A 17800-nucleotide genomic window follows, 5' to 3' on the forward strand; every position below is an offset into this window, starting at 1 on the left:
TGTGTGTGTGTTTATATTTCCTAATATATTAAACATCTGTATATTGTTTGTAAGGAAGAGTTTGATTATTCCTACTGCATTTTTAACATGAAATACATAATTATTTAGTTTATTGTTGTTTGTGTTTATTTGGTCTGACATTTATTTTTTTAATGTTTGACATATTCAAAATAAAAGTGCCCACAATATAGACATTATTAAAATACGATGTTATTGTGACTGTTGGACGCATGCAGGTGTGAACAGAAGAGAAGATGGTAACTGATGAAATACATCACTTTTAAACAGCGTTTAGTTGGAACGTGGATATTGAATAAATACTTAATTTAAAAGTATTTGAACAGTTGGAGAAAAAACGATATATTTTAAAAGCTAATTAATGACAAATAAGAAATGAGTTCTAAATAATATTGAATGGATCTTTTTACTCTTGTGTGTTAGTTTGCAGTTCATCGCTCAGCAATAACCTGACGCTGCTAAACTGCAGAAATGACGCTAAATATAAAACAAAAATGTATGTGGAAATTATTATAATTATTATTGACTGGATAGTTCTACGCATTGCTCGCTTTAGTAATTTGTTTATCAGTTTTATTTTAATATATATCTGAGTAACTCAGTCGACATGATTTCCATTGGAAATTCTTTCTGTTGAAAAAATACGTTTTGACTGTTTCTTTTTGGGAATTCTTTGCACATCTATATCAGCGTTAGCATTAGCGTTAGCATTAGCGTTAGCATTAGCGTTAGCATTAGCGTTAGCGTTAGTTAGGGTTTGTATATGTTGTGATGTCAAATATACCTTCAGGACGAGGGTAATTACAAAAATGGTCGTAAAACAATATTGAAATTAGAGTTGAATGTTTAAATCATTTCAGATATAAAACATACTGATCTAACTCTGGAGAAGCTTTATCGAACTGTACCTTCTGTGTTGAAGACTTTAGCCGACTGAGCTTTACCAAGAACCAGAAATACACAGTTCTCCGTTTGGTTTACATTTAATATTTCATACATTACAAGCCGCCTTACTTCATAATTCATCATTTATCAACAATAAAAAAAGTTTCACTTGTTCTTAATCAACAGGACGACACGTCGGTCATCATTGAATGAAGTAACAGCTGTTCATTAAAGTACCTGCCATGTTGTTTTGTTCACCTGTTAATTGGTTAATTGAATTATTGATTCAGATGTTGTTAAATCTTACTGATGTGTATTTGCAGATAGGATCCTCGTCCGAACGTTACTCTCCCCGTCGCGTCGTTCACACACTGAGACGCTACGCTACAAAAAATGATTGATTGATTGATTGATTGATTGAGTGAGTGTTGAATGGACAGAAACTCAGATTCAGATTAGACCGCTTTTAGCTTTCAAAAGATCTTTTTTCAATTTTGAATCCAGGATATTTGAACGTGAACACAAAGATTTTAGGTTTTCAAAATGAGAAGAGAGATCTGTCTTGTTTTAAGGACATGTTAAATATATCTGAATTAGTTAACATTTTAAAATGCTCAGTGAGTAAAGCTTAAATCCTAATTTCACTTAACTGGACGTTTAGAGATTTTAATTTCACAAGATATTTCAGCTCTCGTTGAATAATCCTCTCTGTTCCTGCTGTCTTGTTGCCACTTAGCTTCAGTCTGATGCTGCTATGAAGCACCTGAAGCCCAAACGTTTAAGACAACAACTATAGAGTTAGGGTTAATCCCATGGATGGACAAAGAATAAAGTATATTTAATTCCTACTAGTTTGTACAAAGAGTCTGGTTCGTTTTGAGTGCCTAAAAGATTAAGATCATTTTTCCAATTTGCATCCAGAATATTATAACAAAGATGTTAGCATTACTTTTAGAAACTACAAGATGAATTCTTAACAGATCTGAATCAGTTTTAAAACGCTCAGTCCTGATTTCACCTAACTGGGACGTTTAGAGATTATAAAATACTCCAGGTGTCTCTGAATAATCCTCTCTCTTCCATTACTTTAAAAAACCACAGCTAAATGCCTGCTGTCTTGTTGCCACTTGTCTTCACTTTGATGTTGCTATGAAACACCGTGAAGCCCACACTTTGAAGAAAAGCATTACAGACACAAAGCTACTTCCCAACAAAACAAATGATAACGTGTATTTAATTCCTACTGGTTTGTACGAAGAGTCTGCTTCCTCTCCCGAAGATGAGTTTGCGCGTGCCGTCATTCACACCGAGTGTTACGCTGTTTCAAAAACCTCCGAGACTCTAAACTCTAGAATATAACGCCTGAACATAAAGACCAGAAATACTAACAGCCTAAAGTCTACGTTAGTCGCATGTTTTCAATGTTGTCTAACAATCGGTTAAGTGTTGAATCAGAAAAGGTGAAATGATGGTGTCATTTTAACACACATTTCCAACCCTCTAAATGATATCAAATGTTCTGCGTTGATATCACCTGTAAATTAAATGTGAATTAACACGTTTATTCAATCTCGATTCATAAAGGAGCGTTTCAAACAGAAATGCAAGTGTTGAGATCTCCAGAGACATGCAATAACCGTATAAATACAAGACATTAAAACATCAGTAATATCGTTAACGTCTCGTTAACACTTGTTATCTAGTCATGAACTAATAAGAAGTACAGTTATCAATCAGGATACAATGATGGTGTTATCAATAAAGTGGAACATACACTCTGCCCATCTAATGTAGTCACAGTTCAATTACATGTGAATTAATACTGTGTTTATGAAAGTGACAGTTTTAAACAGAAATGCAAGTGCAAAGAATATATAGTAAATACAATATATGATAACGTAACTAATACCGTTAACGTCGACTCAACGCTGTGAAATCAGAACAGGTAGAATTATGGTGTTATCGTTAAACCTAAACACAGTGTTGACGGTTTGAACAGGAATATTAGAGTTGACTATCGACTATAACTCCGATTACTTTTTTTATTAAATACGGCGATTACTTTGACCGGTTAGTTGTTTATATTTTAGAATTGTTTATTTCTACTTCTACTACTATTCTACTTCTTATGTGCAATGCCTTGTTTTGGTTTAAGCTGCAACACAACATGTCCCAACTTGGGATTAATAAAGTACATCATATCCGATTGATCTTTTCTCATCTGATTGAAACTAAGCCCAGCGTCAGCGTGGACTCACAGACTCACTCGTGTTGATGATCAGTTTGGTTCCAGATCCAAAAGTCACTTTGTCGTTTCCGTAATTCACACAGTGTCGCCGTCCAGGACGAAAACACTCCAGTGACTTTAGCGCGAGTTCCGTCTGAACTAGGATCAGTTTTCAGACCAGAATTAATATTAAACTGTGATGTTCCTTATTCAAAGTTTCTCTACTGATTGGCTGGATTTTATTTTAATTTAAACGACTCTTAAAATAAATCGGGGGATAGATGATTCATTTTTATCAAGACGTATAAATCCAGTTTCTTAAGTCACACTATTTAACACTTAAAACACAACAGCCACACTTCCTTCACTGATTAACAGCACTTTATGGAACAATAGCAAGTCAAATGAATTAAACTCCAAAAAATAAATAACACAGACAATAACCGGGCGTATTCGTCAGAATAAAAGTGTATGCTGAGGATACCATTGTATACATCAACAAATAAACAATACAACATATTCAAGTACTATTATGCTTTTGGGAGATTTGTTTCTCTATTGATGCATTATTTTTCCTATAATGCGATTCTCTTGACTTTGTGTTTACCACTAACTGTAAAAGCTTTTATCAGATTATATTGAATATTGCACAGATATGAAATCTAATGAATAATAAATAAACTTACTGTGTTCAACGCTCAGTTTGGTGCCAGAGCTGAAGATGAGTTTGAAACGCTCGTCACACAGCAACACACAGCAACACACAGCAACACACACAGAAACACACACAGCAACACACACAGCAACACACAGCAACACACAGAAACACACACAGCAACACACACAGCAACACACACAGCAACACACAGAAACACACACAGCAACACACACAGAAACACACACAGCAACACACAGTGACACACAGCAACACACACAGCAACACACAGAAACACACACAGCAACACACACAGCAACACACAGCGACACACACAGCAACACACAGAAACACACACAGCAACACACACAGCAACACACAGCAACACACACAGCAACACACAGAAACACACACAGCAACACACACAGCAACACACAGCGACACACACAGACACACACAGCAACACACACAGCAACACACACAGCAACACACAGCAACACACACAGCAACACACAACACACAGAAACACACACAGCAACACACACAGCAACACACAGCGACACACACACTATTATGGAGAAAATAACCCGTGTTGTGAAAGTTACAGAACCTGGTGTTGTTGTGCAGAAAGGGGCTTCAGAGCATTAAGACAGATATTCATAACATCTTTGTCTGACTTTAGTTCAAACCGTTAAAAGATGGCTTTGCACGGTATGTGTATTATCGAGCAGAGCAACATCTGTTTGTGGGAATACGAGAATGACTGAACTCACGGCCGTCCACCATCACTTTGGTTCCTTCACCAAATATTATTTTCCAGCTCCCTGATCCAGTCACACAGTGTTTCGTATCACCACAAAACTGCAGTACCAACAGCGAGAAGTACTGCAGTAAAACTACAAATACTACATATTAAAAATACTCCATTAAGTCCTGGTTTTAAAATGTCCCTTAAGTAGAAGATTAGATTAATACAAAATAAGTGTTCTCAGTATATATATATATATATATATATATATATATATATATATATATATTATACTCACTGGTTTCTACAGTTAGTTTGGTTCCTTCTCCAAATATTATATCACACTTTTACATTTTCTGCTTAAGTGTTCAACAAACTGTTAAATACGTTTAATATTTTGAACTATATATATATATTTGATACTCACTGGTTTCTACAGTTACTCTGGTTCCTCCTCCAAAGATGATCTTAAATGAACTTCCAGTATTCACACAGCATGAAGCTCCATGACACAAACTGCTCTCCAGAAGACATGGATTTCAGATGTGAGAGTTTTCTCATCTGATTTATGTTTCATTAAAACCTTCTGAAATATTTAGAAAACTGCAAAAAAACACTCCGATCAAAATGTGAGTTTTTCGTCAACAATTTCAACCCGTTAGCCCGATACTTCATAAACTAATAAAGTTATTAAAGACTAATACATATCAGTACTCACTGGTTTCCACGGTTACTCTGGTTCCTCTTCCAAAGTTGATCTTAAATCCAGTCTTCACACAGCGTGAAGCTCCATGACACAAACTGAACCAAACTCCACTCAGAAAACATGGATTTCACTTCAGAGACTTCTGATTATTAATTTATATTATATATTAAATGTTACTGTATTTGTTTATAATGATCTAGACGGTCTTTCTGCTCATAAAACATATTTAAAATGTTTTCTATGGTTGTTCATGTTTAGGCATTTCTTTGTTCATGACACTTTATATAATCTGGTTTTGAAGCTACAGAGAAGACTACGAGTTACTTATAATTCATAATTGATAAAGACTCACTGGTTTCCACGGTTACTCTGGTTCCTCTCCCAAAGATGATCTTAAATCCTCCAGCATTCACACAGCGTGAAGCTCCACGACACAAACTCAACCAAACTGCACTCAGACAAACATCCACTTATTATAAGTCACATTAAAGACTTAATGAACGTGTTATTAGTTCCTGATGTTGAATCAGTTCTGCTTTTCAAAGTGAAGATAACAAGTTTATTTTAATCCTGGTTTTATTTTTGTCTTCAAGTTAAAGAAAGTCTCTGCTTCCATTTAAAACAACAGATTAGTAATATACATAACATCTGAAGGTAAATTAACATGTTTAAATATTAGCATTAAGTATTTCTTTTAACAATTTCTGCTTCCAAACACTCATGTAAATCTTTTGTGATTTCCAAACTGCAGTCCAGAGGAACGTTATTTAAACATTTTGATTCTAGTTTGTGTTTATCAGTATGTTTATCAGTACTCACTGGTTTCCACGGTTACTCTGGTTCCTCTTCCAAAGATCAGTTTAGTATTCCCTCCAGTATTCACACAGCACGAAGCTCCATGACACAAACTGAACCAAACTGCACTCAGACAAACATCGACTTCACTTCAGAGACTTCTGATTATTAATATATATTAAATGTTACCGTATTTATTGTTTAACGATCCAGACGTCTTTCTGCTGATTAATTTTTTTTTACATTTTGTAATGGTTTGGGATTTTTACGTTTTTTTTTGTTACTGATATTTTATAGAAACTGGTTTTCAAGTTATTTATTATGTATTTATGATGTATCTCAGTACTCACTGGTGTCCACGGTTACTCTGGATCCTCTTCCAAAGATGATCTTATCTGAACCTCCAGTATTCACACAGTGTGAAGCTCCACGACACAAACTGAACCAAACTCCATAAAAAAAACAGATATTTTTAACTCCAGTCTTAAATATCTGTTGTAATTTCCAATAACATCATAAAGGTTTATAATAATGTGAATGTTTTATTTATTATTATCATGACTTGCTCTTACCTGTATTCAGTGATGTCGTCTATTTATTACTTTGTTGGTATAACAATGTCGTGGTATTTTATTTCGTGCTTGTAGGATCTAGCAATCTGGCAAAGGGACTATCGGTGAAAACTAGCCTTTTGGCTCATTCGAGTACTTTTACATGTTTTTAATATATTGATTAACGTACACTGTCCCTTGTTTTAAATAAATCAATTCAATAACGATACATGTTGTTTGTGAAGCACCTTCAATGGCTTAAAGCAACCTCAACGTGCTGCAGTACGAATACAAGACTTACACAATCATATATTCTTCAGCAGAGAAACTGTTTGACTATTTTTCTTTAGTTCTAGCTTAGTGTTGGTGATGATTTGAATAATAAAAGCGTATTTGTAAATCTGTGGATAACTGCAGAACTGCGGCATTATCTAAACGATGTCTTATTACTTTGTGAAATGTGAATATTTAGAGATCCGTGGTTTAAGGACTCATTCTCTACTGTTCTTTGACTGATTTGGTGAGAACTCAACATTTTACAGATTTCTTGGCTACAGTCATAAAGTGAAAGATGTTTTATATGAATAATATTTACACATCAGTACTCACTGGTTTCAACGGTTACTCTGGTTCCTCTTCCAAAGATCAGTTTAGTATTCCCTCCAGCAGTCACACAGCATGAAGCTCCACGACTCAAACTGAACCACACTCAGATAAACATGGATTTCAGATCGGGAACTTTGGCCTACACGATTAAATTGTACTCACTAAATTACCTTTTTGACACAAATTAAATCAACTCTGATCGGCCTTCAGGTAGAACACAATATGCATCCAGTCATAACCCTAGTGTCTTTATTCACCAGAGACACTTCATCATGAATTCAATGCATCCGTCAGTATTAACTGTAGAGGTGGGATTTTAGTGATGGCATTCTTTACCGTTATTTTGCATTATTTGTTTTATATTAACGTTCGCTCGCCTCTTTATTTAATAAGTGGGTCTTTTCTTTCTACTGTTGCCTTTCATCGGCAGCGTTCTCGTTCGCTGCCGGCGAATACAGGATGGGATTTGTTTGGTATTGATTACGATAAGTGATGAAAGCATCTTTAAATCTTTCGATAACTCCAACACTGCAGCATTTTTGGACATTTAGCTTTAAAATGACTTTAATTTCTACTGATTTTATGAGATTTATTTCCATCAATGTCAGATTATTAAAACCTTTTATCGTCTTTTCTTCTGTTCTGGTTCTGTACGAGTAAAGTTTACCTCATTTGAATAATATATATATATCTCAGTACTCACTGGTTTCAATGGTTACTCTGCTTCCTCTTCCAAAGATCATCTTAGCTCCAGCATTCACACAGCGTGAAGCTCCATCACACAAACTCAACCAAACTCCACTCAGAGATATTTCTGTTTCCAGTCGTGAATATCAGTTTTCCATTTCCATTCACTTCATAAAGGATTATCATATTAAACAACATTTATATTCAAATGTTGTTTCTAAAGCAGAGAAACAGTTTGACTCGTTTTTCTCTCAGTCTTGATTGGTATTTATTACAAATAAAGAAAGGATCTTCAAATCTTTAATTAGACAACTTTAAAACTGCGCCATTATCCAAAATAAATCGTATTAGTTTGTGAAAATCGGACTTATTTTCTAGGCTTAGGGTTAGGGTTAGCAGCAGTACGGTTAGGGTTAGCAGCAGTAGGGTTAGGGTTAGCAGCAGTAGGGTTAGCAGCGGTAGGGTTAGGGTTAGCAGCAGTAGGGTTAGGGTTAGCAGCAGTAGGGTTAGGGTTAGCAGCATTAGGGTTAGCAGCAGTAGGGTTAGCAGCGGTAGGGTTAGGGTTAGCAGCAGTAGGGTTAGGGTTAGCAGCGGTAGGGTTAGGGTTAGTAGCAATAGGGTAAGGGTTAGCAACATTAGGGTTTAGGGTTAGCAGCATTAGGGTTAGCAGCAGTAGGGTTTAGGGTTAGCAGCAGTAGGGTTAGGGTTACATTCTGAAAATAAAAGCGTTGTTCTGGTAGTTCTGATCAGGACTCAAGTTGATCAGAAAATGTAGGTAAAAAAGAAAAATGATAAATAATATTTTCTGTAAGTGGCATTTCTGTCCGTTAGCATCCATTAGTTTAAAAATAAAACCACATCCTTTGAACTCTACGTTTTTTTGTCTTGACTCATAATATATGTTGCTATTTCCATAAAGATGCTTTATATAAATAATATATATATCTCAGTACTCACTGGTTTGAACGGTTACTCTGGTTCCTCCTCCAAAGATAATCTTAAATCCACTTCCACCAGTATTCACACAGCATGAAGCTCCATGACACAAACTCCACCAAACTCCACTCAGAAAAACATCAATTAAACTTTAGAGACTTCTGATAATTAATAAATATTATATATAACATGTTACCGTACTGATTTAACCCTATTATAGCGCTTTAGAGAATCTTTATGCTCAATAAAAGGTTTTCAAATCTTCGGAAAATCCTTGTTTTTATGCCTTAAAAAACAGGATATTATTTCAATTAAAGATAAGTATTTATTTTGCTGATCGAATTTCTGCAGCAGCTGTTTTAGGGTTTGACATTAATGATTTAATTTGTCTTCTACTCTTCTGTATTAAAGTAAACACTGTGTATGAATAATATGTGGTGTGTTTCTCAGTACTCACTGGGATCAATAGTTACTCTGGTTCCTCTTCCAAAGAGGATCTTGTATTGATTAGCTCCAGTAGTCACACAGCATGAAGCTCCATGACACAAACTGAACCAAACTGCACTCAGTGATTCTGAGCAAATTGTTTTAATGTTTATTCCTCCGAGGACTTATTAAATGGTCATGATCCATTATCTTTCATTCATATGTTGTGTGAAGTGAATCATGTTTTTATTGATGCTTCTGTGTGAAACTAATATCCTCAAGCTTTTATTAAACAGAAAATAAATATGTTTTCTTCATAAAAAACCAGAGTGGCATCGGGTTAAAGAACAACATGTAAAATGAGTTAAAATTAATGTAACAGTTATATCATATATTTAGTAGTTATGATCATTTGGTTTAAATATTGAACTCAGTGAAGCAAAAAAACAGTATAAATATATTGTATATTATTTGTGCATTTATCAGTTTTTTTAAGAGAAATGAAAAAAACTAATATTAATTATAAATCAAATTCAATCTAAAAATGAAAAAAAATGGGATTATTTATTCTTGTCGTATTTTTTATTCATATTATTGTATTTTATTGATATGGTATTCTTGTTGTGTGTATTCAAGTTAACATTGTAAAGACACTGTATATACATTATATTTATTTATCAGTTCTCACTGGTTTCAACGGTTAGTCTGGTTCCTCTTAAATATTGATAAAAGAATTGATTGATTGATTTATAACGATCCACACGGTCTTTATGCTCATTAAAACGTTTTACATTTTATAATGTTTTGGAATTTTTTGACTTTTCTTTGTTCCTGACATTTTATAGATACTTGTTTTCAGGATGCAGTCGAAGACCACAAGCTATTTTCTAATTGATGTTTAATTTATGTCAGTACTCACTGGTTTCAACGGTTAGTCTGGATCCTCTTCCAAAGATGATCTTATTTCCAGTATTCACACAGCATGAAGCTCCATGACACAAACTCTCTGAACTAAACTCCACTTCTGTCCGGATTAAAAAGTCATTTTATTCCCTTAAAACAATTCATTATTAATATATGTTATTATATTACATGTTAAGATACTGATATTTGTTCAAATATGATCAACACCTTGTTAGTTTTCAGATTCTGGTCCAGATAACGTGTCCTTAAGATCTTTTGAAATACTAGTTTCATGAATTTGTTAAACCTTTAAGTTTGTGTTTTAATTGTGTATAATTAATATTTATAATCTTTATCGTTACTCACTGGTTTCAACGGTTAGTCTGGTTCCTCTTCCAAATATAATCTTATTATATCCATCAGTATTCAAACAGCATGAAGCTCCATGACGCAAACTGACATTATTCTAATCTTTTTACAAAATTAGAGAGCATTTAATTACGGTATATATTGAAAATGATCGACTTATCGTACGTAAAATCTGTGTAACATGAAGTAAACAGAAAATACCGACAGTAATAACCATTAAAACAACCAGCAGTTAAAGGGTTACATTCTGAAAATAAAAGCACTTTTTGGGAGTTTTATGATCAGGACTGAAGTCAGTCGGAAAATAATAGGAAAATAATATTTAAAAAGTAAATTAATAAATAACATTTAAATGTGGTTAAAGATTTAATTCAGTAAAAGAGAAAAATATTAATAATATTTAAAATACTGAGCGCAGCTTTTTGAAGTGCAACTTTTATAAACAATATTAATTATTAATTTTGCTATTATTTTATTATATTTTGGAAACACAAAATGTTCTACTTGTTTTGGTTGTGTGTATTCAAGTATACATTGTAAAGACAATGCATATCAATTATATGTATTATATACCTCAGTACTCACTGGTTTCAATGGTTACTCTGGTTCCTCTTCCAAAGATGATCTTATATCCAGTATTCACACAGCATGAAGCTCCATGACACAAACTGAACCAGACTCGACTCAGAAAAACAGATATTTAACTTCAGAGACTTCTGATTATTAATATATATTATATATTACATGTTAAGGTGCTTATTTATTTAATTATAACAGCCTAGAGATTCTTTCTGCTCATTAAAACGTTTTAACCTTTTTTATGTTCTTTAATTTCTAGGCTTTTCTTTTTTCATGACATTTTATAGATACTCGTTTTCAGGTTGCAGTAGAAGATGACAAGTTATTTTATAATTGATGTTTAATTGACATCAGTACTCACTGGTTTCAATGGTTAGTCTGGATCCTCTTCCAAAGATGATCTTATATCCAGCATTCACACAGCATGAAGCTCCATGACACAAACTCTCTGAACTAAACTCCACTTCTGTCCAGATTAAACAGTCATTATATTCCTTTAAAACAATATATTATTAATATATTTTATTTATTGAATATTAAGGTACTGATATATATATATATAAAATATGATAAAAACCTGGTTTTATAGGTTCGGGTCCAGACGACAACATGTTTTTAAATATTTTTAAATACTGGTTGCATACATTTGTAGAACATTAAAGTGTGTGTTGAAATGTTGTATGATTTATATCTTTACTCACTGGATTCAACGGTTACTCTGGTTCCTCCTCCAAAGATGATCTTAACTCCATCACTCACACAGCACGAAGCTCCATGACACAAACTGGATTTAACATTGCGGTGTTCTGCAGTAATTATCTCATTAAACATCAATAGACTACTAAATAAATGTTATTAAGATTAAAGATGTGAATTATTTTCTTACGTGAATTTTATCCTTTTTTTAATTCACTACTCCTTTGGTTTTGTATGCGTTCCAGTACACAGTTTTATTTAATATGCTCCAAATAAATAATACTTATAATGTATCTCAGTACTCACTGGTTTCAACGCTTAGTCTGGTTCCTCTTCCAAAGATCAGTTTATAATTGGCTCCATTCACACAGCACGAAGCTCCATGACACTAACTCAACCTAACTGATGTTTTTTAATAAAAAAATGCATTTATGCTCCGCTCATTAATATAGTTTATTATGATAAAATAACAAAGGTAAACATAAATGATATGTATATTTTAATATTGACTGTACATATTTGTACTGTACATTGCTGCGTTTGATACTGTTGACCACAACATATTGCTTTGTCTCAATAGGCAACTTCACTTCAGCGTTTACAAATATGACATGTGGGGTCCCTCAAGGCTCCATCTTAGGACATTTTCTTTTTAATATCTATATGCGACCGCTGGCTCAAATTATTAAAAACAACGACCTAAGTTATCACATCTATGCAGCTGACAACCAGATGTATTTAAAGATTACACCAGGAGACTATTCTCCGATTGCAACACTGAGCAAGTGCATTGAGCACATCAATGACTGGACACAAGTCAGATTCTGTTTTGTAGTTTTCGCTCAGTCCAACTATTAACTATTTCTTTACATTCTGTTCTGATTGTGTTTAAATGTTTAATATATCTTAGTACTCACTGGTTTCAACGGTTACTCCAGTTCCTCCTCCAAATATCATCTTATTATATCCACTTCCAGTAGTCACACAACATGTCGCTCTGTTACAAAAACTGAACCAAACTCCATTCAGAAAACATATACAAACAATCCTAAATATTTATCGCTCCAGTCATAAACATGGTTTGTTATTTTCATTAAAGATACTACATCATGGTAAAACGTAATCATAAATACACATGTTTATATTAACTGTACTAACTCCCCTAACCCGAGCAATTTAACTTGAAATACTTCAAATTACTTAATTTAAGTTTTATAAATAACGTTATTTAAGTTTAAATATATTTAAATATTTCTAGAGAATTCTTGATTTTTGCTGTAATTATTTATTCGAGATTTTTGACATTTGGACAAAAGTCAGATTTTGTTTTGTAGTTTTTTCTGACTTTAGAAGAGTCTAACTATTAACTCTTTCTTTACATTATGTTCTGATTTAGTTTAAATGTTTAATATCTCAGTACTCACTGGTTTCAACGGTTAGTCTGGTTCCTCTTCCAAAGATACGTTTATTTCCAGCTCCATTCACACAACATGAAGCTCCATGACACAAACTGAACCAAACTCCACTCAGAAAACATGTAAAAATAATCCTAAATATTAAGTGCTCCAGTAATAAACATGGTTTGTATATTTAATTAAAGATACTACATCATAATAAAGCTTTATCATAAATATACATGTTTATATGAACTGTACAAACTCCCTAAACCCGAGCAATTTAACTTGAAAAACTTCTAATTATTTCATTTCAGTTTTATAAATAACGTTATTTATGTTTATACATTTTATAATTGATATGTTTTTGATTATTTGGATGGATTTGAATGACCTTCTACTTTACCGAACCCTAACCATTATCTGCTTTGGTTTTGTATTCCAGTTAAAAACACAGTTTGTATTTAAAGATACTAATATTTAAATATTTTGAATGTATATGCGAGTACTCACTGGTTTCAACGGTTACTTTGGTTCCTCCTCCAAAGATGATCTTATTCTGATTTGTATTCACACAGCACGACGCTCCATCACACTAACCCACTGATCAAATACCATTTAGAAAAACACCCATTTAAATGGTTTGACTGATTATATCTTATTAACATAATCAACCATTTTGACTGAAAACAAATCCACATTTTAAATAACTGTAAATAAAATACCATATTTTCTATTTGTTTTCCCCACTTTGTTCTGATTTCATGGACTCGAAGGAGTAATTCATATTTCTGCTTCAGTCAGCATTTGTATTTTTTAACTCTTTCGTTTGTTTGAATTCACGTTAAGCGGGTATTTATTATTTAAAAGACGCTCCACAACACAAACTCACTAAAACAAACTACGTCAGAAATCACATTCAAAAATAATCTGAGATATGTTTTACGGTCTGACATTAATTGGTTTATTTTCCATCTACTCTTTTGGTTGTGTGTATTCAAGTAAACACTAAGTATTAGTAATATTTAATATATGTATCTCAGTACTCACTGGTTTCAACGCTTAGTCTGGTTCCTCTTCCAAAGTTCAGTTTATAATCGGCTCCATTCACACAGCACGAAGCTCCATGACACTAACTCAACCTAACTGATGTTTTTTAATTATAAAATACATTTTTGCTCCGCTCATTAATATAGTTTATTATGATAAAAAATAAAAAAGGTAAACATAAACAATATGTATATTTTAATATTTACTGTACATATTTTTACTGTACAGTACTGAGTTTGATACTGTTGACCACAACATATTGCTAGACCGACTAGAAAACTGGGTGGGAGTTTCGGCAACAGTTCTAAATTGGTTTGGTTCCGACTTAAAGGACAGGAAAAACGTTTTCTCAATAGGCAACTTCACTTCAGCGTTTACAAATGACATGCGGGGTCCCTCAAGGCTCCATCTTAGGACCTTTGCTTTTTAATATCTATATGCGACTGCTGGCTCAAATTATTAAAAACAATGACCTAAGTTATCACAGCTATGCAGCTGACACCCAGATGTATTTACAGATTACACCAGGAGACTATTCTCCGATTGCAACACTGAGCAAGTGCATTGAGCACATCACTGACTGGACACAAGTCAGATTCTGTTTTGTAGTTTTTGCTCAGTCCAACTATTAACTCTTTCTTTACATTCTGTTCTGATTTAGTTTAAATGTTTAATATATCTCAGTACTCACTGGTTTCAATGGTTAGTCTGGTTCCTCTCCCAAAGATGATCTTATTCAATCCACTTCCAGTATTCACACAGCACGAAGCTCCATGACACAAACTGAACCAAACTCATTGATCTCAGATCGGACCTTTAGTCTAAATTATACTCACTAAATTACCTTTTTTTAATACAAGTGCCTTCAGGTAGAACATAATAAAATCTTTAAACAATCACTGCTTCTTCTTTAAAAGTAGTTTTGCATCCGGTACTTTTAATGTTTTCTTAGTTCCTGAAACGTTATATTTGCATGTTATTAGTTTTAATTCTGGTTTTATATTTGCCAAAGTAAAAACGCCAAAGCTTGTTTTTCAAGACGCTTTTGTATGATTAATATATATATCAGTACTCACTGGTTTCAACGCTTAATCTGCTTCCTCCTCCAAAGATACGTTTATTTCCGGCTCCATTCACACAACATGAAGCTCCATAACACAAACTGATCCAAACTCCATTCAGAAAACATATTTAGATATAAATGGCTCCAGTAATAAACACAGTTTGTTTTTTTAATTAAAGATACTACATCATTATAAAGGTTTATCATAAATACACATGTTTATATTAACTGTACAAACTCCCTAAACCCGAGCAATTTAACTTGAAATACTTCAAATTATTTCCTGTCAGTTTTATAAATAACATTATTTATGTTTATACATTTTGTAATTGATGTATTTTGGATTATTTGGATGGATTGTGATTACGTTCTACTTTGTGCTGATTTTATGAGCCTTTTACCCTGAACCATTTACACGGCTAGTATTTATAGACGCTGATATTTAAATATTTTGAATGTATATACGAGTACTCACTGGTTTCAACGGTTAATCTGGTTCCTCCTCCAAAGATGATCTTATATTGATTTGTATTCACACAGCACGACGCTCCATCACACTAACCCACTGATCAAATACCATTTAGAAAAACACCCATTTAAATGTGTCGACTGATTATATCTTATTAACATAATCAACCATTTTGACTGAAAACAAATCCACATTTTAAATAACTGCAAATAAAATACCATATTTTCTATTTGTTTCCCCACTTTGTTCTGATTTCATGGACTCGAAGGAGGAATTCATATTTCTGATTTAGAGTCAGCATTTGTATTTGTTAACTCTTTCGTTTGTTTGAATTCACGTTAAGCGGGTATTTATTATTTAAAAGACGCTCCACAACACAAACTCACTAAAACAAACTACGTCAGAAAACACATTCAAAAATAATCTGAGATATGTTTTACGGTCTGACATTAATTCGTTTATTTTCCATCTACTCTTTTGATTGTGTGTATTCAAGTAAACACTAAGTATTAGTAATATTTAATATATGTATCTCAGTACTCACTGGTTTCCACGGTTACTCTGGTTCCTCTTCCAAAGATGATCTTATTTACACTTCCAGCAGTCACACAGCACGAAGCTCCACGACACAAACTGAACCACACTCATTGATCTTAGATCGGGAACTTTAGCCTAAATCATTGAATTGTACTCACTAAATTATCTTTTTTAATACAAAGTGAATTAACTTTCATCGTGCCTTCAGGTAGAACTCAATAGGGTTAATTTTTAATACAGCTAATATGATTTAGAGAATCTTTAAACAATCACTGCTTCTTCTTTAAAAGTTGTATCCGGTACTTTTAGTGTTTTCTTAGTTCCTAAAACGTTATATTTGCATGTTATTAGTTTTAATTCTGGTTTTATATTTACTGTATCTCAGTACTCACTGGTTTCAACGGTTACTCTGGTTCCTCTTCCAAAGATTAATTTAGCTTGGCTTCCAGCATTCACACAGCACGAAACTCCATGACACAAACTCTCTGAACTAAACTCCACTTCAGTCCAGATCAAACAGTCATTATATTCCCTTCAAACCATTATTTTTTAATATATATATTATATATTGCATTTTAAGGTACTGATATATAAATATATATGTATATAAAATATGATAAAAACCTTGTTTTATAGATTCGGGTCCAGACGACAACACGTTTTTAAATATTTTTAAATACTGGTTTCATACTGTAAATTTGTAGAACATTAAAGTTTGTGTTGAAATGTTGTATAATTTATATCTTTACTCACTGGTTTCAACGGTTACTCTGCTTCCTCTTCCAAAGATGATCTTAGTTCCACCTCCAGTATTCACACAGCACGAAGCTCCATGACACAAACTGGATTTAACATTTCTGTGTTCTGCAGTAATTATCTCACTAAACATAAACAGACTACTTTGCCCACGGAAAAATGAAATGTCTTTAAGATTAAAGATGTGAATTATTTTCTACTGTTTTCTGATTTTATGTGAATTTTATCCTCTTTTTTTAGTTCACTACTCCTTTGGTTTTGTATACGTTCCAGTAAACAGTTTTATTTAATATGCTCCAAATAAATAATACTTATAATGTATCTCAGTACTCACTGGTTTCAACGGTTAGTCTGGTTCCTCCTCCAAAGATGATCTTATTCAATCCAGTATTCACACAGCACGACGCTCCATGACACAAACTCCACTCAGAGAAACATCAATTTCTCTTCAGAGACTTCTGATTATTAATTTATATTATATATGAAATGTTAAGGTATTTGTTTATAACGATCTAGACGGTCTTTCTGCTCCTAAAAACATATTTTAAATGTGTTCATGGTTGGACATTTTTAGGCTTTTCTTTGTTCATGACATTTTATAGAAACTGGCTTTGAAGCTACAGAAGAAGACCACAGATGATATATCGTTAATGTTTAATTGATCTCAGTGAGTATACGAGTACTCACTGGTTTCCACAGTTACTCTGCTTCCTCCTCCAAAGATGAGTTTGAATGGATTTGCTC

The 17800-nt window shown here is 33.2% G+C and overlaps 1 gene segment (V, D, J or C); it reads right to left on the minus strand.

The window, feature by feature from the left end:
* Positions 1 to 17800, minus strand: part of LOC117443387 (T-cell receptor alpha chain V region RL-5-like) — a 48844-nt gene that overhangs the window by 4216 nt on the left and 26828 nt on the right.

Source organism: Pseudochaenichthys georgianus, unplaced genomic scaffold (genome assembly GCF_902827115.2).
Source record: "Pseudochaenichthys georgianus unplaced genomic scaffold, fPseGeo1.2 scaffold_597_arrow_ctg1, whole genome shotgun sequence".
NCBI lineage: Eukaryota > Metazoa > Chordata > Actinopteri > Perciformes > Channichthyidae > Pseudochaenichthys > Pseudochaenichthys georgianus.